At 45.1% G+C, this 8493-nt stretch overlaps 1 pseudogene; it reads left to right on the forward strand.

The window, feature by feature from the left end:
* The first annotated feature begins 7516 nt into the window (after positions 1–7516).
* Positions 7517–7634, forward strand: LOC126189285 (5S ribosomal RNA; annotated as a pseudogene).
* Positions 7635–8493: the final 859 nt, after the last annotated feature.

Genomic DNA, 8493 nt, shown 5'->3' on the forward strand with positions numbered 1-8493 from the left:
ACCAGGAGTCCCGTATCACTCCAAATACACACTCCCCACACCATTACACAGCCTCCACCAGTTTGAACAATCCGCTGCTAACATGCAGGGTTTATGGATTTATGAGGTTGTTAACGTACCCGTACACGTCCATCCGCTCGATACAATTTGAAACGAGATTCGTCAACCAGGCAACATGTTTCCAATCATCAACAGTCCACGATCGGTGTTGACGGGCCCAGGTGAGGCGTAAAGCTTTGTGTTGTACAGTCATTAAGGGTACAGAGTGGGTCTTCAGCTCCGAAAGCACAATTCGATGATGTTTCGCTGAATGATTTGCTCGCTGACACTTGTTGATGGCCCAGTACTGAAATCTGTAGCAAATTGCGTAAGGGTTGCTCTTCTGTCACGTTGAACGATTTTCTTCGGTCGTCAAAGGCCCCGTTCTTGCAGGATCTTTTTCCGGCCGCACCGATGTCGGAGATTTGATGTTTTACCGGATTCCTGATATTCACGGTACACTCGTGAAATGTTCGTACGGGAAAATCTGCACTTCATCGCTACCTAGGAGACGCTGTGTCCCATGACTCGCACGTCGACTATAGCTCCACGTTCAAACTCATTGAAATCTTGATAAACCGCCATTGTAGCAGCAGTAACCGATGTAACAACTATGCCAGACACTTGTTGTTTTATACAGGCGTTGCCGACCGCAGTGCCATCTTATGCCTGTTTACATATCTCTGTATTTGAATACGCTTCGCTATATCAGTTTCTTTGGCGCTTCAGTGTAAATGCGAAAGTTTGTATGTGAATATGTTTGTGAAGTATGTTTGTTACTCTTTCACGCTGAAAGAAATTGGAAGAAATTTGGAATGGAGTTAGCTTAAACTCGGAATTAAAACGCAGTCTACTTTTACAAATGTGTAGTACAAGATATTTATTGATTTTAGGAATATAACGCGTACAATAGTTACTCTGAGAAAGAGCTATTTACTCTTTGACTTTCGAAAAGAATCGTATTTTCGAAAATGCTTTTACTGTTTAATAGGTTCATGTCCTAAATAATACGATTCAGCGTAACAAATGCATTGTTCATACAACCCTCAAAGAACTAATCCATTCTTCGATACAAGTCCTTTGCAATGTAGCCGCTGAGCTTCACGGCGTACCTTATAGTTTCTGAAATGCTTGAAGACTCATAACGACGGTGTCATTTAAATGTTGTACGACAGAGAGACATCACGCCTTTACATGTAGAACGTGGTAGAATTTTAGTGAGGATGTATTTGATTATGACAAATACACACACCAAGACAGTTACGATCTATTGCGTGCTACGCATGCCGCAAATAGTCGTGAAATTATTTGCTTGTAAATTGTGTAATTCGCTGCTACGTCACGTATTTTTTTTTCCTTACGTTAGCGAGTGTAATGCGAGATGCATGTATTCTTTCAGCTTCTCTCAACGTCTCAGAATTTGGTATTATTCCCTATGTCACGCGATTTGCTTTGTAGCAAATGGCTCGCGCCTCAATAGTTGGAAGTACAACTTTTGCGGTAGTGACTTTCGGCTTTCACATTTCGTTGTAAATAACTGTTTAACAGAGGGTAACACTGCGGAGTGCAGCTAGTTACATAATTAAAAGCTTGTAACTTTTAAAGTTATCCGTGTAATTAACTTCAACTTTCAAAGGTAAATATGTAAATATTCAGTTTCGAGGTTACATTTTTCTGTTTTTCCTTCAGCTAATCTAAGGGATAACTAAATCCGAAGCATTGATACGTGGAGTTTTAATTCCCAAGAATGGAACAGCTTCAGATTTCTGATTACTTTACAAATGAGTTAACGTATTAAATATTTGACGTCAAATATGTAAGAGTGAAAGATTTTAGGAAATGTTTCAAATTAAGTTTAAAGTCTTTTGGAAGTCGCTGAGTTTCTCATTCTCAAATACTGGATGAATATAGTCCGGGTAATCTGCGCTTCGTGAATTACCCTGCCTCACGACAAATACAAAGTTTCTAGGTGTAATACGTGTCTTACTGTGTTAAACCTTACACGTGAAGTTATACCTCTAAGTGAGTATATTATGACAGCATTTTTAAATTTTAAATTCGGTCAGTAATTACATAAGGGATAGGAAAAGAAATCCACTACTAATCAGCTACACTATTGGTGACCAACAGCTGGAGATAGCATCTGCCGTGAAGTATCAGGAGTTACTATCCAGAGCGACCTTAAGAGGAATGACCACACAAAACAGATAGTGGGAAAAGCAGACACCAGAGTCTGATTAATCGGAAGAATTTTAAGGAAATGTAACTCATCCAAGAGACAAGTGGCTTATAAGGCACATGTTCACCCGATTCTTGAGTATTGTTCATCTAACTGGTATCCCTATGAGGTAGGACTGATAGAGGAGATACAGAAGGTCGAACGAAGAGAGGCGAGTTTCGTCACGGGATCGTTTTGGTGGGGAGAGAGCGTTATGGAGATGCTAAACAAATTCCACTGGCAGACATTACAAGAGAGGCGTTGTGCATCATGGAGAGATTTGCTATTGAAATCTCGGGACAGCACTTTCCAGGAGGAGTCGACCACATATTACTTCCCCCACATACAACTCGCGTATTGACCACGATGAGAAAATTCAAGTAATTAGAGCCAATACAAAAGCTTACCGACAATCATTCTTCCCACGCACTATTCGCGCGTGAAACGGTGTTGGAGGGATCAGATAATGGTACCGAAAACCAAATGGGTCAAATGGCTCTAAGCACTATGGGACTTAATATCTGAGGTCATCAGTTCCCTATAAAAAAAAATGGTTCAAATGGCTCTGAGCACTATGGGACTCAACTGCTGAGGTCATTAGTCCCCTAGAACTTAGAACTAGTTAAACCTAACTAACCTAAGAACATCACAAACATCCATGCCCGAGGCAGGATTCGAACCTGCGACCGTAGCGGTCTTGCGGTTCCAGACTGCAGCGCCTTTAACCGGACGGCCACTTCGGCCGGCCTCAGTCCCCTATACTTAGAACTACTTAAACCTAACTAACCTAAGGATACATCCATGTCCGAGGCAGGTTTAGAACCTGCGACCGTAGCAGCAGCGTGGTTCCGGACTGAAGCGCCTAGAACCGCTCGGCCACAGCAGCCGACGGTACCGAAAGTACCACCAGCCACACACCATTAGGCGGCTTGCGGAGTAGATGTAGACGCTTAAAATGAAATACTTGCCGCTCTCAAACCCATGAGGTAGTTAACCCGTACAAACACGCACAGGGTTAGGCGTTTAGTAATACTTATCATCCGTTCCGATTAATCGAGCAATACAGTCACGTAACTACAGCTTCTTCTGTCATCTTCCTAGTGTACTGGTCTTGCAAGTTTTACTGCGAAATCTACATAGTACTTAAAAACACTATTTTAGAAAAGTACTCTATCACAGTGATCTATACTAAGCATGCACAGTTTAGACACAGCAGTAATACGGCCTGCCAAGTGTTCGAAAAACACTTCCCCATTACGTGGAGGTAGCCTCAATTTTTCCTCGTGACATTACTGTCTGTCCTAAGGTGCTGACAGAGAAAGGGCGAGGTAAACGTCACAGAAGCTCATCGCATTCTCCGGCTGGGACTGCCTCCACGTGAAACACCTTCCGGCGACGCACGATGACATCATCGATCGCCGGTCCATGACGCGTCGGCGGCGGCGGAAGAGGCGGAGGAGAAGCTGTGTGTGTGTGTGTGTGTGTGTGTGTGTGTGTGTGTGTGTGCGTGTGTGTGTTGTGTGTGTGAGCAACAGGAAACGCAGAACAATCGCACGGCGCCACCTGCCTCTGGCGTCACCCTGCGCCACCAGAATACCGACTGCTTGCCTACACCACGCCGGAATCGTGATCGCTTCACGCGGTGCCGGTAGCACGGAGGAGCTGCGTCGTAGCATCCTTACAGCCAATTGCTGGGTACTGTGATGCCGAGCTATTGTCTCTTCAACACCCACCGAGAGAGGTGGCACAGCTGTTTACAACGATGGGCTCGCATTCTGGAGGACGGTTGTCCAAATCCTGAATTACGTTTTTCTTCAGTTTCTGTTAGTTGAGGCATATGGCTTTTTTTATTCAGCTGTAAGGAACACGTAATACTCTCTACGACAAAATAAAGAAAACGCTGTACCACGAAGGAATTATCCCAATGGGACGGAAACAGGTAGATGTGATGTACGTGTACCGATTGTACAGACTACAGACAAACAAATGATTACAGTTTCGGAAAATCTGGATGGTTTATTCAAGAGGCTGGTGAGAATGACAATGAGCGAAACACAAGGTAGTGTAAGAATAGGAGGAATGATGTCCAATACATTGAGTGTTAAAAATGGAGTGCGACAAGGGGATGCATTGGCATGGTTTCTCTTTAATGCCGCCCTGGAGAAGGTGCTGAGAAACGCAAACCTTCCGAATAGGGGAGCGATCTTCTTTAAATCAATGCAGATACTGGCCTAAGCAGATGACACAGATATAACAGCAAGAACCCAAAAAGCAATGGAAGAGACATTTACAGCTCTTGAACAGGCCAGTAGGAACATGGGGTTAATTATTAATGAACAAAAAACAAAACATATGGCAGCTGGAAAAGCACATAGAGAAAATATGCCAAATGCAATAACAGTGGGCAATTATACATTTGAGAGAGTTGAACATTTCAAGTGCCTGGGCTCGACAGTTACACATCTAAATGATACCTCCTATGAAATTAAGCAGAAATTAATACTAGCCAACATAGCCTATTTTGCCCTAACAAGACTTCTATCTCAAGGCTCCTGACTCGTACCACGAAATTAACTATGTATAAATCACTTATACGATCAGTGCTTACATATGCCTCTGAAGCCTGGACATTAACAACTAAAGATATTGACACACTGGATGCATTTGAAAGAAAGGTACTTAGACGAATTATCGGCCCAATCTGTGAAAAAGGAAGATGGAGGAGGAGATACAACCATGAGTTATATATCATATTCAAAGACCAACCCATCAGAAGGATAGTGAAATTATCCAGACTGAGGTGGGCGGGACATGTGGCTCGCATGAATGATACTGAAGTACCAAAAAGAATATTACAAGGAAAGCCAGGAGGGCATAGAAGACGTGGTCGACCAAGAGCCAGATGGGAAGATGGAGTAATCGAAGATCTTAGGAAGATGAGCTATAGAAACTGGAGAGTATTGGCAAAGGACCGAGAGAAATGGAAGGAAATTGTAGAAGAGGCCAAGGCTCATCATGAGCTGTAGGGCCAAGAAAGAAGAAGATTCAAGAGATTCGTCCACTTCTGACCCTTAAGCAACCAGTTATTCGGCTAGTCATTGACGGAGTTGATGGATGTCCTCCTGATAGTTATCTTGCCAAATTCTGTGCAACTGGCGCGTTAGGTTGTCAAAATACCGAGCTGGATGGGGGACCCTGACCAAACTGCTCCAATCGTTCTGAATTGGCGAGACATCCGACGACCTTGCAGACCGAGGCAGCGTTCGGCAAGCACGAAGAAACACAACAGAAACTCTCGCCGTGTGCGAGCGGGCATTATCTTGTTGAAATGTAAGTCCAGGATGGCTTGCCATGCACGGCAACAAAACGGGGCGTAGAATATCGTCGACGTACTTCTGTGAAGTATGGGCTCCACAGATGACAACAAAAGACATCCTGCTGTGAAAGCAAAAGGCACTCCACACAATCAATCCTAGCTGTCGGGCCATATGGCGGGTAACAGCCAGGATGGTATCCCTCCGCTGTTTGTGGCACCTTCAGACATGTCTTTACTGGCCATCGGTGCTCAGTTCTAAGCGAGATTAATCACTGAACACAATTCTGCTCCAGTCAATGAGATTTCTGGAGGAAAACGTGTCTGCAGACTCCCTGAACAACAGTGGGATATCAACCTGACTGTCGCCCTCCATAAGGCCTCACAGTCAGATGCTCTGGGCTGCCATTCTTCTTACAGCAGGACCGCTTTCGTTGTCATCCGCGACATCCTTGCAGCACAGCAATGCAACTACGATATTCTACGCCCCATTTTGTTGCCCGTCATGGCAAGCCACCGTCGACTTGCATTTCAGCAAGATAATTCCCGCACGCGCATGCCGAGAGTTTCTATTGCATGTCTTCGTATTTGTCAAACGCTACCTTGGCCACAAAGATCGTCGGATGTTTCCCAAACTGAGAACGTTTGGAGCGTTACGAGCAGTGCTCTTCACCCATTTCGGGGTTTTGACAATCCAGCGCACCATTTTGATCAAATTTGGCACGATATCTCTCAGGAGAACATCCAACAACTGTATCAGTCAATGCCAAGCGAATAACTGCTTGCATAAGGGACGGAGATGGACCAACGGGTTACTGACTTGCTCAATGTGTGGAGCTCTTTTGCTTGAATCGGTCATCCTATTTTTCTGAAATTGTAATCATTTTTTTTTGCCTGTAAATGTGCATAACATCTACGGATTTCCGTCCCACTCTTTCGTGGTGCTTCGCTTTCTTTTGTCTTAGAGTGTTTTTATTCCCCATAGTTTTCCAGTCCGAGTCTGTGCCGATCTACGGGACACTACGAATATGAGACTTCAAAAATGGGAAGTTACGACATTAAGTTTTGTTGGTTTGTTAGCAGACACGTGTCTGTAGCTCTCGTGAACGCTGAAATACTCGCGCCACAGTACCGTGGCACACCGCCAGAGTACCCAACCAGATGATGTTGTTGTTGTGGTCTTCAGTCCAGAGACTGGTTTGATGCAGCTCTCCATCCTGTGAAAGCTTCTTCATCTCCCAGTACCTACTGCAACCTACATCCTTCTGAATCTGTTTAGTGTATTCATCTCTTGGTCTCTCTCTACGATTTATACCCTCCGTGCTGCCCTCCAATACTAAATTAATGATCCCTTGATGCCTTAGAATATGTCCTACCAACCGATCCATTCTTCTAATCAAGTTGTGCCACAAGTTTCTCTTCTTCCCAATTCTATTCAATACCTCCTCTTTAGTTATGTGATCTACCCATTTAATCTTTAGCATTCTTCTGTAGCACCACATTTCGAAAGTTTCTATTCTCTTCTTTTCTAAACTATTTATCGTCCATGTTTCACTTCCAAACATGGCTACAATCCGTACAAATACTTTCAGAAACGACTTCCTAACACTTAAATGTATACTCCATGTTAACAAATTTCTCTTCAGAAATGCTTTCCCTGCTATTGCCAGTCTACATTTTACATCCTCTCTACTTCGACCATCATCAGTTATTTTGCTCCCCAAATAGCAAAACTCATTTACTACTTCAGCTTCTCATTTCATAATCTAATACCCTCAGCGTCACCGGATTTAATTCGAAACCAGATGATACCAATTTTAAAAAATAAGGTCGGTATCTTTCGGGTATGCCCTCGAATATTCTTGCTGCTACATACAGGACTGTTATGGAAATCAATCTGAAGAGTCAACCGAAGCGTTTTGAACCGACCTTATTCAGATACTGTGGTAAACGGTCTTGCCGCAGTGGTAACACCGGTTCCCGTCAGATAACCGAAGTTAAGCGCTGTCGGACTGGGCTAGCACTTGGATGGGTGACCATCCGCTCTTCCGAGCGCTGTTGGCAGGCGAGGTGCACTCAACCCTTGTGAGAAGCTACTTGATTGAGGAGCGGCGGCTCCGGTCTCGTAAACTGGCATGGGGCCGAGATAGCGGTGTGCTGACCACATGCCGCTCCATAACCGCGGTCTGAGGATGAGACGGCGGCTGGTCGGTACCGTTCTACCTTCACGGCCTGTTCAGACGGAGTTTAGTTTTTAGTTTTTTATTCAGTTGCTGTACGCAAACGAATGAAATACAAGTGTCTCCACTGGACATCTTTGTCGTACTGTAGCATGGATTCGAACAGTGTAGGAGCATTGAGGACGGCGTGGGAGGTGGTGTGCCCTGAGGACGGCGTGGGAGGTGGTGTGCCCATGACGGCAGTGGTGTTTCGATCCTGGCTGCCTGCTTGCGGTCACAATAGCTGCCAACGCGCAGCGAGGCGGTACGCGAAGCACGGCAAGGCAACGCGACGAGACACGGGGCGCCTTCTGCCTCGAGCGGCCCCACTGCGCAAGCGCGGCTGTGCCCCCTTGCGCGTGACTCGCATCCCTACACTCCGGCCGCGGGCACCTCAGATTGGCTTCGACTGGGCAGTCCCCTATAAAACACGTGAGGCTGTCACGAGAATCGTCAAAGAGAGCGGCTCATAGCTGTCTGGTGCAGTACAGTGTAAACCTAGGCGCACATGAGGCGTCAATAACAGGAGCTCCAGAAGTTCAAACTTAGAGGAAGCCCAGAGCGAGAACGACGTCCACACAGGTCCTTATTTTGGTAAATGCAGCATTAGGTCCGGGCACCATTTTCTGAGAGGCGGTACGTATTGAGATGCAAATGAAACAACTTGACTGCAGAAACAACAAACGTAGCGAAATAAAATCAAT

The sequence above is a fragment of the Schistocerca cancellata genome, chromosome 5 (genome assembly GCF_023864275.1).
Source record: "Schistocerca cancellata isolate TAMUIC-IGC-003103 chromosome 5, iqSchCanc2.1, whole genome shotgun sequence".
In the NCBI taxonomy this organism is placed as follows: domain Eukaryota; kingdom Metazoa; phylum Arthropoda; class Insecta; order Orthoptera; family Acrididae; genus Schistocerca; species Schistocerca cancellata.